This window comes from Adiantum capillus-veneris, chromosome 18 (assembly GCF_014529385.1).
Source record: "Adiantum capillus-veneris isolate H3 chromosome 18, ASM1452938v2, whole genome shotgun sequence".
NCBI lineage: Eukaryota > Viridiplantae > Streptophyta > Polypodiopsida > Polypodiales > Pteridaceae > Adiantum > Adiantum capillus-veneris.
Genome location: NC_140948.1, coordinates 37,705,540 through 37,718,106, shown reverse-complemented (window position 1 = coordinate 37,718,106; position 12,567 = coordinate 37,705,540).

Genomic DNA, 12,567 nt, shown 5'->3' with positions numbered 1-12,567 from the left:
TTTATGAAATTGATGTCATAGTCAAGGATTTCATTGACGCTTAAAAAAACTAGGATTATCCAAAACTTCAACCAAGATCTTGACCTTCAACCAAGATCTTGACCTTCAAGCAAGAAGAAAAAGAGACAATGAAGTAGACAGTATAAAGGTTGGCTACACAGATTACGATATGCCTTGAGGTGGAGATCCCTTCACAAGAGCATTTCATCTCTTGCTTCAAAGAGAGGATTAGGTGTATGTGGCTCCATCTCCACTTTTTTGGTAAAGGACACACCAATTTTAATAAAGTTTTTTGTTGCAATGCCAAAAAGGACAAAGGCAGCCTCGCCATTACGAGAGCAACTAGTAAGTAACACACTATCCATAAATGCAAACAATACAAGTTTGCATGTAGCATTTGTAAGAATGGATGCTCTACCCTAAATGCCACAATCTGAGCTTGGCTATGGAGGGTGAATCCTCAAACTCACCATGGTGTTAGGGTCAAAGCAATTGGAATTAGAGCTAGTTTAGTGCTTAGAGCGAAAGTATTAGCTACACCAAAGACACAATGATAGTAAACTCAAAGTGCAAAGATTGATTAGAAAACGGCCTCTCAAGTAGGCTTAGTTCTTTACATTCATCAGCTTAAGAGGTTACACCCTCTTGCTATTGGACCATCTCATCATTTATCTTTCCAAGGTGGCTAGAGACCTTTCCCACAAGTTGGGTTTACCCCAACAATCGCCCCCTTAAGCCAAACTTGGGGTTTCACAAAGACTTTATGTGTTTATGTCATGGTGTACTCCTAGGCTAACATGATTCATCTAATACGCCATGGCGATTATAACTAGATTTAACACTTCACAGTTATCAAACAGATACATCTTGGCAATTCTCAACGGACTCAAAACCCATTGGCTCTCTACCGGATTCATCGCTATGGTTCACAAGTGAGACTTAATAGGTTCATTAGTGACCTAGGTAGTACAATTTTCATTCATTCATTCATTTGTGAAGAGGGCATAATGTGTTTCCTCTTCAAAATCTTCTTCATTTTGTCATCGGTCTCGTTCTTTTTCATCATTGTTGTTTGCTTTTCATCTTCATGTCATGATCGTCATTTGTCGATTTCATCTTCATGTGATCATGTCGTTTTTCTTCATCAATCCAACTTGTCAAGGATCTTGCTAGTGGACGGTTGTTGCCTCTATGCAGTAGTGAGATGGCTTGCAATCAAGATGAGCAGGAGGCCTGCTTGTCGTGGTGGATGGGCTGAACTTTGAAGGCCTCAGTAGATGTGGCAGATATCGAGGGCTGCGTCAGTTCTCTTATGTGCCTAGTTGACGTCGGTGTGTAGGTGTTGACCGCTGGGTCAACAACACAACATAACTCAAGTTTCGTACCAAAGTCTTATCTTTTGAGAGTTATGAAATGCTGCGGACTATGGCTATAAACGCCATTTGTAATGAGTAGTTATTCTAGTTTCAGAAGCCGGGGTGCAATGCAACTTCCAGATTGTAAATACAAAGCCATTTGACCCTTTCAACCCCATTTTTGGTTAAACCTAAGGTAGCCTTAGTATATAAGGTACCTAGGTCATTTTGTAAAAAAGACTTTTCATTATAATCGAAAACTTAGCGCTGTCGTCTACTGTGTGTGAGAGAGAAAGAGAGTGGGCGTGAGCTTCATCCTCTTGCTACGCCCGGCTCACTCGACACATTGGAGATCCGACTGCACCATTGTTGTAGGCTCGAGGAGAGCTACTCGACAACGCCAAGTTTTCCACGCGAGACGAAGCGCACACGCTGACGCATCTACGAGCTATTTGTGGCCATAAGTGTATCAAACGATGTCTGTTTTCTGCGTGCTAGTAGTCTATAGAATCGTGGCGACATAAGCTACGCATAGGTACTCATAAATTTCAATTTCGGACACTTTCAAAATTCTATTATGTCATCCTACGCGTTTTTCGCAGATGGGTTTAGAGTGAGGGTTTTGAGTGTAGAAGCTTAGGGACAGGTGTATCCTAGTGAGGGGATGGTGTTCCTTAAGTTTCGTATGAATCTGGCATGATTAGGTGAGTTACCTTCCGTATGTGTGTATGTGGCTAGGTGGTGTAGTTGAGGGCAGTGAGGTTCGTGATTGTGGTTTAGTTGGCCTTCTTGAGTGTTGTATGTGTAGGATGGTCTCAGCATGCACTTCATGGGTGTGTGAGTCGCTTCCCGTCCAACATTGGCACCGCTGCCGGGGACACAAGGACCTAAGTAGGTTTCCTACTAACACTCGTGTGATGGTTGCTTGATTTAGTTTCGGCTAAAGAAAGCGTTTTTCTTAAGTGGATCCGGAAGAGGATATTCCGCGATCAAGTGGATAGCCAGGAAGCGTGTGTCTTGCCGAGGATCTGCGACTAGATAGGTTTAGTTAGGATCTGTGGATTAGAGTAGTTGGTGGTGGTCGAGTGATTTGTGAGGTGATAAAAGCGTTTACTAGTTCGTGTGTGGCAGTGAAGCGTTTTTCTACTCATAGATGCAAAACCCCATATGATTTGTAGGAGCAGCTTTAGGTAAGTGATCCGATTCTGATCTAGAGCTATTCAGCACTGAATTATTTGCTAAAGTGCTTGATTGCATTTGAAATCACGAAAAAGTGTGCTTTTGAGGGTAAAAATGCATAAAACAAGCTTTTGTGGATATTTTTGTATGAATGACTGATGTTGTGCATATAAAAGAGCATTTGCAAGGGTTCTATGAAGAAAACCTGCAATTCTGTAAACATAGACATCCTACGCGTAGGATGTCTCAAGGGGTTTCTGGAGACCAAATTTGAAAATTCTGACTGCACCAGTGTGTTCAGAAGGGAGGGTTTACCCTAAGTATACATTGAAACTAGAGTTTTGACCAACTCTTGACACCCAAAAGACCAAAGACGGAGTGTCAAAAATGCGAAAACAAGAAACTTAAGATTCTGAGCACAATTTTGCATAAAAACTGGTAGGAATGCTTGAAAAGTAGTGCTCAAGACTTGGGGATGCCTGTGGATGAATTCTGCCAAAAATTTCATCAGTAGACATCCTATGCGTAGAATGTCTCCAGGGCACTTTTGGCAGGGAATTTGGGAAAACTGAGGTTACCAGTGGGTTCAGAGGGTAGGTTTTACCCTAGTAACATATTGACTTGGGTGTTTTTCCCTATTTTTGTTGACCAAAAGCCAAAAGACGGAGTCAGAGAACGTAAAATTTCAGAAAAGGCTTAAATTGAGTGATTTTTGCATGTTTTTGCAATTGTGAAGCATACTTGCACTTGTTGAGAGCATAAGGAAGCATCAGGGACACTTCAGTCTGAAAAAATCAGCAGTAGACATCCTACGCGTAGGATGTCTACAGGGTGATCTGGGCACTTTTTTGAAAATCTGAGATTACCAGTGTGTTTAGAAGGTAGGTTTTACCCAATTTTCACCTGGAAAGTGGAAATTTGACCATATCTTGACAGGATAAGACCAAGAGACGAAAATTGCCAGACATCCTACCCAAATTGTGCCCAAGGCATAATTTTTGAGACCAAACCATAGGGTGACTTCATGTGCATGTTATACATGATGTTTTGAGTGCATGTGAGAGTTTTCAGCTCATTTGGGTGAGAAAATTGGGTTTTAAGCAGACTTTAGTATTTTTGACTAAAAAAGGTAAGGATAGCTAGTTTTGGGGTCTTTTGACATCCAAACTCAAATCTAAGCATAGCATTGGGTTGCTGACATCAAGGGGAAGTTGTGGGACAAGTCTGGGGTCAAACAGACCAAGAAGACATCCTACGCGTAGGATGTCTTCTGTGTGATTTTGGACTCTAAACAAAATTCTGAGCATGCCACAGTGATCAGCACCTTAAGGAGAGTCTGTGGTTCAAATTTGGGGGTTTTCTAAGCAGTTAGACATCCTACGCGTAGGATGTCTAAGGCATGATTTAGAGGCCAAATTCAAACTTTGGACATAGCAGGATGTTGTATAGCCTTAGGCAAGCCTCCTAGGCAGATTTGGTCCAATTTGGAGTTGATTTGACTTGGGAATTCATCAGAACAGACATCAGGCTTTTGGAACAGATTCTTGATCATTTGACCAACCCATAGGTGTCAGAATCAAAAATCCAGCTTGATTTATGACTCCAAACCAATTTATGAGCACACCATTGTGATTAGCACATCAAGGAGAAGCTGGGGTGAAAATTTCAAGTCATTCTGAGCAAAAAGACATCCTACGCGTAGGATGCCTCAAGGCTATTTTTAGGTCCAAATGAAATTATGAGCATACCATTGTGTTGCTGGACTTAAGGAGACTCTCTGGACCAAATTTTGTTAAATTCTGAGCATATAGACATCCTACGCGTAGGATGTCTCTAGGCCAGTTTTAGGGTCCAACTGTGCTTTTGACCACACAGAAGTGTTCACAGTGTCACAGAGATCCCAAATCTTCTTTCAAAATTGAATGTGGACTCATTTTGACCATTCTAAACTGCATTTCACTGTTTGGGCCATAACTTTCACAAACAGTATCGGATCAGAAAAGTTTTTATATCAAAACGTAGCCTGAGAGCGGCTCTACAGACCTTACAGAAAAACATGAACTAAATGAGTTTAGTTCAACTTTGAAAAAAACATCGTTTGAGGCCTCAAAATTCCTCCGCAAGTTAGGGGTGTATGAAAGCGACAATTTGCGAGAATTGTGACGAAACGGTTGCGGTTTTGGACATAGTTTCGACTTTTCCCTAACCAAAGCACTTGAACACAGTGGACTAAGTCTACTTGAACCAAGCAAAAGCTCTTAAGCCCAGAAATCATGTCTACCCTAGATTCAAACGCAGCTTACACAAGCTTGGAGATTCCGACGATAGAGGAATATCCTCCCACAATGGATCTTCCAAACTTGCAATTGATAAAGACCCATCTTGTTGAGAGAGTTTGGATGATTGGTCATGAGAGTGAAGGACTATATAGATACATTGACGACAATGAGGTCAATCTTTATAGGTGCTCAGATCCATACCTAGAAGAGATAACGGATTACAAGCTCTTATATGTCTACACATATGGAGTCGACTGTCAATGGAGATCTATAGTTGTCGACAAGTATGGACGAGAATACAGAGTTGTAGAAAGAACAAATCCACATACTGTACTAGAAAGAGGTGGATATTTGGTCAATGAAGGACCACAAATGCCTCCACCAAACACGAGAATTCCTATAGGAATTCCAAGAAGAGAGCCACCAGGATTCCCTTCAAGAGCAATAACGAGAGAAGGATTGGGAGAGTCTCTCGTTAGACTTGTAGACAATCAACGAGTTAGACCATCCCAAGTCCAGAAATGGGTAAACAGAAAATACTCCGGAGATAAAGATCCGAGAGATCACGTAGCGGCTTTTAGAAGAGTGATTAGAGCAGAGGAAGTTTCAGATTTTGCGACACAGTTTGCGGGATTTGGATTGCCTCTAGAAGATGATGCAGCTACATGGTTCGATTCGGTGGAAAAATGGGATTTTGAGACCCTAGATGAGCTGTTTGAGGAGTTTATTGAAGAATTCTTGCCAAAAGACATTGCTCACAACACGGTCTCGCAAATCCATAGATTCAAACAGAAAGAGAATGAATCAGTACGCAAAGCATCATTACGGCTCAAGAGATATGTTAAGCTCTGTCCGAGAGCGGAATTACCTACGCAATCACGACTGATGTTGATCTTTATCCAGGGAATGAGAGATGCGGGCCTTCAGAAGGATCTGCATATGATAAGGAGGATGACGCTAAACGAGTTGATCAAAGAAGCTCTTTATCTAGTGGATAACTGTGAGGCATACAAAGAAAAGGACTTAAAGAGTCAAGGAGATGACACATCCTCTCAGCACAGTGTTTCACAGATAAGTGAGTCCATTGCCAAGCCAACGACACCTATTGATCAAGAAAAGCTTATCGACGACTTGGTCAAGAGGTTGATTCCTCTTGTAAGGTCTGATTCGGGAGAGTCGAAGTGGTGTGAAATTGAGAGAAAATGGACGAACCATACGGGGGAAGAGTTCTATTATAGCATGGAAAATGCTAGGGAGAGGTATGTACAACCTGTTCCAGAAGCAGCTACTCCACCTAGATACATTACGGGGAATGCGCCAAGACCAGTAGGAGTTTTAAGGCCACAGCTTGTCTTACGACAACAACCTCCGCTGCCAGGCGCTAGAATGCCGGTGGACATGAGATACATGCCAATGATGGAAGCATCAAATAAACCAACGCCAGTACCAGCTACAATGTGGTATAGCAACCAAAGTGGGTACTACCCTTCGGAGAAAGAAAGAAGGTATGAAATGGACGAAAGGACATTGCGATTCATTGCAAATAACAGCTTATCTAGGTCAAAGCTTGCTTATAGCCAAGAGGAAATGCTAATAGAATCTCCTCAACCAAAGACAGATTGTCACAAAAGTCGTGACAACCACTTTGTCAAACAATGTCCTCATACGCAGATCACTGAAGTAAATGCCTATTGTCTTGAGTGTGGCATCACTCACTTGATCCCCGATTGCGCGAAAAACCCAAACCAAATCAAGAAAATCATGACAAATGTATCAGGGATTGTTCAGGTCCCTAGTAGCTCAGAAAATGAAAATGTTGTACTAGTGCAAGTGGTTACGAGAGCACAAGCTCAAAAGAAAGCTGATGAGAATCCAGAGACAAAGAACACGGAAAGTGTCAAGAGTCCAAAGACAGATGATGGACCAAAGACAGACGCACCTAGTCAGAAAACCAAGAGCAAACGAAATAGTTGGAAAGCTAGAAAGACTAGGATGAAAGCACGCAGGGAACGAGAGCAAAAATCCCTAGCTGAGAAGCTTACCGAAGCTGAAAAGAAGATAAAACAACATGAGGAGAAGGAGGCACCTTCTCTTACACAGATGGTTAAACCTCTAGAAGAACCATCCACGGATGAGAAACCGAGAAGTGCTAGTTCAGGAAGATCTGTGTTGGCAGAGAAGGTTAATGAGACATTAGATGCCCTCTTGAAAGCCTATGATGAAAGGCTCAAAAACAACCAAACCCAAGAACACAGGTGGATGACATATCCCAATGCGGAACTAGAAAAGCAAAGGTTTGAAATGTGCAAGAAAATGATTCAAACAGCCCAAGCTTTACTAGAACCACCAGTTGCAAAACCTGAGGATGTGATCCGTGTCATGCCTACACAAGTAATCCCACCAAACCAGGAACTAAAAGAGCCAGATTCTAGTCATGAGCACAGACCATGAGCACAGACCAAACCTCAAAGACCCAGCATTAGAACCAAGGATAGTACTGAATACCACAGATAACTCTTCCGAGGGATTTCACCAAGCTATACCTGAGGATTGTAAAGAGATAGATGGTCTTGACGAATTGTGGAAACAAGTCAAAGAGGCCAATGAAGTCGATGACCTAAGAAGACAAGTAGACAAGACTGGTGATGAACGAGGAGTGTTTCTACCACCAATAGAGGAATTTGAGACTGGATCTCAAATGAATCTAGACGTGCGATCGTATTGGGGCGACAAAGGATCTGCACAATCTATGGATAGTCAACCCCATTCACCACGAACACTACCGTCCTACATGGGAGGGTACGAGACCAAGTCAGATGTGGTTGCAGTCCCATCACAGAGACTGTCTCCCAACAAGGCCATTGATTCAAAAGGGCTAGTCGATATTCTATCTACCCCAGTCACCTGTACAATAATGTTAGCCGAGTTGCTCAGAATAAGACCAAACATGTGGGTAAATGTCTAGAGAAATTTGGTGTAAAAACCCCAATGACTCAAATCGAGGAAGGCATCAAAGAGCTTGAAATGCCTCAACTAAATACTAGGCCAGTGCCATTAAACAAGGTAGGCAAGTATTACGAGGGAGAAGATGGAAACACCACCCTTCCTTTGGAATTCAATGGTGTAAAAACCATGGCAATCCTTGACAGTGGAGCTGGTGTGGCCATTGCAACCAAAGAGGTTTGGAAAAAGTGGGGAAAACCTGCCTTGAGATCCACACGAATGACCCTGCAGCTTGCAGACGCACACAAGGAAAAGCCCCTAGGACTGCTAGAAAAAGTACTTGTTACTTCTTGTGGCATTGAATATGAACACACTTTTGCTGTTGTTGACTTTGGCAAGAATAACAACTATGACATCATTCTGGGAAGACCATTCATGCGACAATTGAAAATGGTCCAAGATTGGGGATTTGACCATATATACCTGAGATATATGGAAACCATAACAAAGGTAAACTTGAGGGACCATAGCTATAGGGATGTGACAAGAACACCGGTTGAGGAGTTTGATTCCGCCACAGTAGCAGGATCAGAACTTCCAGCTTGGTTAGGTAAGTCTAAAGACCTGTGGATGTGTGGAGCTTCACAATGTGGCAACTTGATGAAGGAGTACGAGCGGAAGTGCGACGCGAGAGAGAGAGTGCGAGAAGAAGAGCACGACGATATGGTGAACTCGCTCTACTGTAATGTGTAGAGCATAGTGAGTTCTTATTAGGTTTTCACAAAAGAATATGTGTACATACCTGGCGGTCCGCCCACTTACCTGGGCGACCACATTGGGCTTTATACCCCAACAACCTCCCACTTAAAGTCCAATGTGGTACTTTAAGTGTGAGAGAAGCTACTATACAAGCTAATATACAAGAGATGTAGAGAAGTGATGTACTACCCTACACCTAACTGCTTGCAAAAATGCGCAAAGCTCTCTGAGGGAAGTCCTTTTGTAAGTAGATCAGCAGGATTTTCTGTGGTGTGAACTTTGACAAGCTGAAGTTGCTTATCCTCGAGCATTTCCCTGATGAAATGATACTTCACATCCACATGCTTTGTCTTTAAGTGATAAACTGGATTGCGAGCCAATTGTATAGCACTTTGACTATCAAAATATAACACAGGCATCTCTTCTTTGATTCTCAAATCTGTTACTAGTCGATTAAGCCAAATTGATTCTTTGCATGCCTCTGATGCTGCAACATATTCAGCCTCTGTAGTAGACTGAGTAACACAATATTGTAATCTAGAACGCCATGATACTGCTCCACCAGCCAATGTAAAGACATACCTTGACGTAGACCTTCGGTTGTCTAAGTCACCTGCATAATCTGAGTCTGTAAAACCCTTTACACTTAGCTCCTGACTCCCATAGCATATACGCATACTCTTTGTAGCTTTCAGGTATCTCAATATTCCTTTCACTGCCTCCCAATGTTTCTTGCCTGGGTTTGACATGTATCGACTTACTACTCCCACTGCAAATGCAATGTCTGGGCGAGTAGCAATCATTGCATACATCAAACTACCCACTGCAGACGCATATGGAATCTTATCCATTTCAGCCTGTTCTTACTCAGACACAGGACAATCTTGTTTGCTAAGTTTCACATATGGGGGCAATGGAACACTCAATGCCTTTCCCTTCTCCATATTGAAATGTTGCAAAACCTTGTCAATATACTCTGTTTGAGATAACCAAATCAACTTCTTTGATCTGTCTCTCTCAATGCGCATACCAAGTATATGACTTGCCTCACCCATGTCTTTCATGTCAAACGATTTTTCCATCTTTGACTTCAAAGCTGAAATTTCTTCCAAGTGCTTGCCAGCAATCAACATGTCATCCACATACAAAATAAGGATCAGCCAACTACCATCCTTAGCCTTCTTTGTATATAGACAGTGATCGAACTCACTACGTTTGTAGCCTTGAGAAAGCATAAACTTGTGGAATTTATGGTACCATGCCCTCGGTGATTGTTTTAAGCCATAAAGACTCTTTAACAACTGGCATACCCAATCTTCCTTGCCTTTCTCAACAAACCCTTCTGGCTGCTGCATGTAAATTTCCACATCTAAATCACCATGCAAGAACGTTGTCTTGACATCCATTTCGTGCAACACCAAATCTAATATGGCAACCAATGCAAGAAAGCATCTCAATGTAGTCATTTTGACCACCGGAGAGAAGACTTCATCAAAGTCAATGCCTTGTTCTTGCTTAAAGCCCTTGGCAACAAGCCTTGCTTTGTACTTTGGCTGACTATCATGAGCGGTGATCTTATACCTGTAAACCCATTTACAGGGTAGAGCCTTTTTGCCCCGTGGTAATTTAACTAGCTTCCATGTCTGGTTTTTATGCAGAGCTGTCATCTCTGACTGCATGGACAATTGCCAATTCCCGGAGTCCTTCATTTGCACTGCTTCCTTGTAACATGAAGGCTCATTGCAATCAGTCAACATGACATAGTTCATAGATGGAACAAACCTATCAGGAGGTTGCATAACACGTCCAGATCTACGCACAATAGGTGGATCAGGCTCAGCCACAACCTATGGTTCCACTCTATCCTGTCCTTGCTCCTCTTGAGCCCTGACATTTTGTCTTGCACGTGCAGGTTTATCTTCTTGGAAGACAACTCTTCTAATCTCCTCAACCCTCTCTGGTTTAGAATGATATTTGGATTCATTAAAGTGAACATCATTGCTGCGGACAACCTTTCTGGATTCGGGATCCCAAAGTCTGTACCCCATCTCACCAGAATTACCATAGCCTAGAAAGATGCACTTTCTACTCTTTGGCTCAAGTTTGTTCCTAAATTCCTTTGGAACGTGAGTATATGCCTCACAGCCAAAGACTCTGAGATGCTTGTATGAGGGCATTTTGCCTGACCATACCATCTCTGGCACTGAATCCTTCTGCAAAACCTTGCCAGGAGATCTATTTACAAGATGAACAGCTGTTGATACAGCTTCAGCCCAAAACCCATTTGGCAGCTGTGCATTAGACAACATACTTCTGACCTTCTCTTGTATGGTCCTATTCATCCTCTCAGCAACACCATTTTGAGGAGGATTGTAAGGAGCAGTAAGTTCATGTTTTATACCTTTTGACTCACAAAAGTCCTGAAAGGCCTTTGAAACATACTCTCCACCATTGTCAGTGCGTAAGCATTTAAGCTTCTTGCCACTCTGATTCTCCACAAGTGTCACAAACGTTTTGAAAACACTAAACGCTTCATCCTTGTGCTTGAGAAAGTAAACCCATACTTTCCTCGAGTAATCATCTATAAATGTCATAAAGTAAGAAGCTCCCCCTAGAGATAGGTTAGGCATAGGTCCACACAAATCACTATGAACAAGTGCCAACTGTGTATCTCTTCTACTGCTTCTATGCTTATGTGGCTGTTGTGTTTTCTTACCATACAGACAATGTTCACAGAATTCAAAATCATTAAATGAAAAGCCAGGCAAATAACCAGAACGAGACAAGATTTCCATTCCCTTCTTGGACATATGTCCTAACCGGCTATGCCACAAAGAAACGTTCGGCTACTCGGTTACATTGATTACATTTTTAGAGACATTTGATACATAAATCATGTAAAGTCCTCCAGACTTTACTCCATGTGCTACTGTCATAGAACCCTTGGATATCTTCCACATGTTCTGTCCAAAAGTGGTGACGTAGCCAGCATCATCAAGTAAACCTGTGCTGATCAAGCTCTTTGTAATTGCGGGAACATGTCTCACATTCTTCAGCGTGAAAGAAGAGCCATTCTGAAACTTCAATTGAACATCTCCAACACCTAAGATCTCACATGTCTGCCCATTGCCTAGCCGAACATGATCTTTAGTGGTCACATAAGAGGTAAACCACTCCTTGTTTGGAGACACATGAAGTGATGCCCCTGAGTCTATAATCCAGTCACTTAGTGCATTTCCATCAGATGCTGTAAGAAGAGTTGAGTCCATTGTATTCTTCAAGAAGTAGATGTCTCCTGACACTAGACTGTCATCCTCTGCAACAGTGTTTGTCATATTTATTTCTTGAATCTTCACTGAGGACTTGTTCTTCTCACCATGGTCTTTAGCTTTCTTTTTGCCTTTTTCTGCTTTCCATTCTGTGCAGTCTCTTTTCATGTGACCCTTCTTGCCACAATGGTAGCATTCTATGTCACTCTTGCCTTTAGCACTGCGGAACTTGCTACGAGACTGATTCCTCTTTCCACCTTTGTACTTTTCTTTGGTCCTTCCCCTGACAACTAAGGTTGTTCCTTTGCCTTTGTCCATTGTCTTTCTATTGGTTTCTTCAGTAAGCAGACTTCCTTCTACACTAGCTATGTTCAAACCATCTGGAGGTGCAGAATTACTCAAAGCCGTGCGAAAAGTGTCCCAACTTTCTGGCAATGTGATCAACAGGAACATAGCTCTAACAGGTTCATCAAACTTGACACCTTGAGCTGACAACTGACTATAGATTGTGTTGAATTCATTCAGATGATTGGACATAGGTGTCCCTTCTTTCATCTTCAAGTCAACAAGCTTCTTAAGCCAGTATACCTGTGAAGCTGCACTCTGCTTCTCATAAAGATCACTCGGCTTTAACCATGCTTGATAAGCCAACATCTCGTCTGCTACATTGAAGTAAATGCTTTCTGCCAAAGTCAACATAATGGTAGAAAGTGCCAATTCATCCATTTCGCTCCATTCATCTTCGTCCATATCTTCTGGTTTTATCCCCTTGAGCTTTATAGG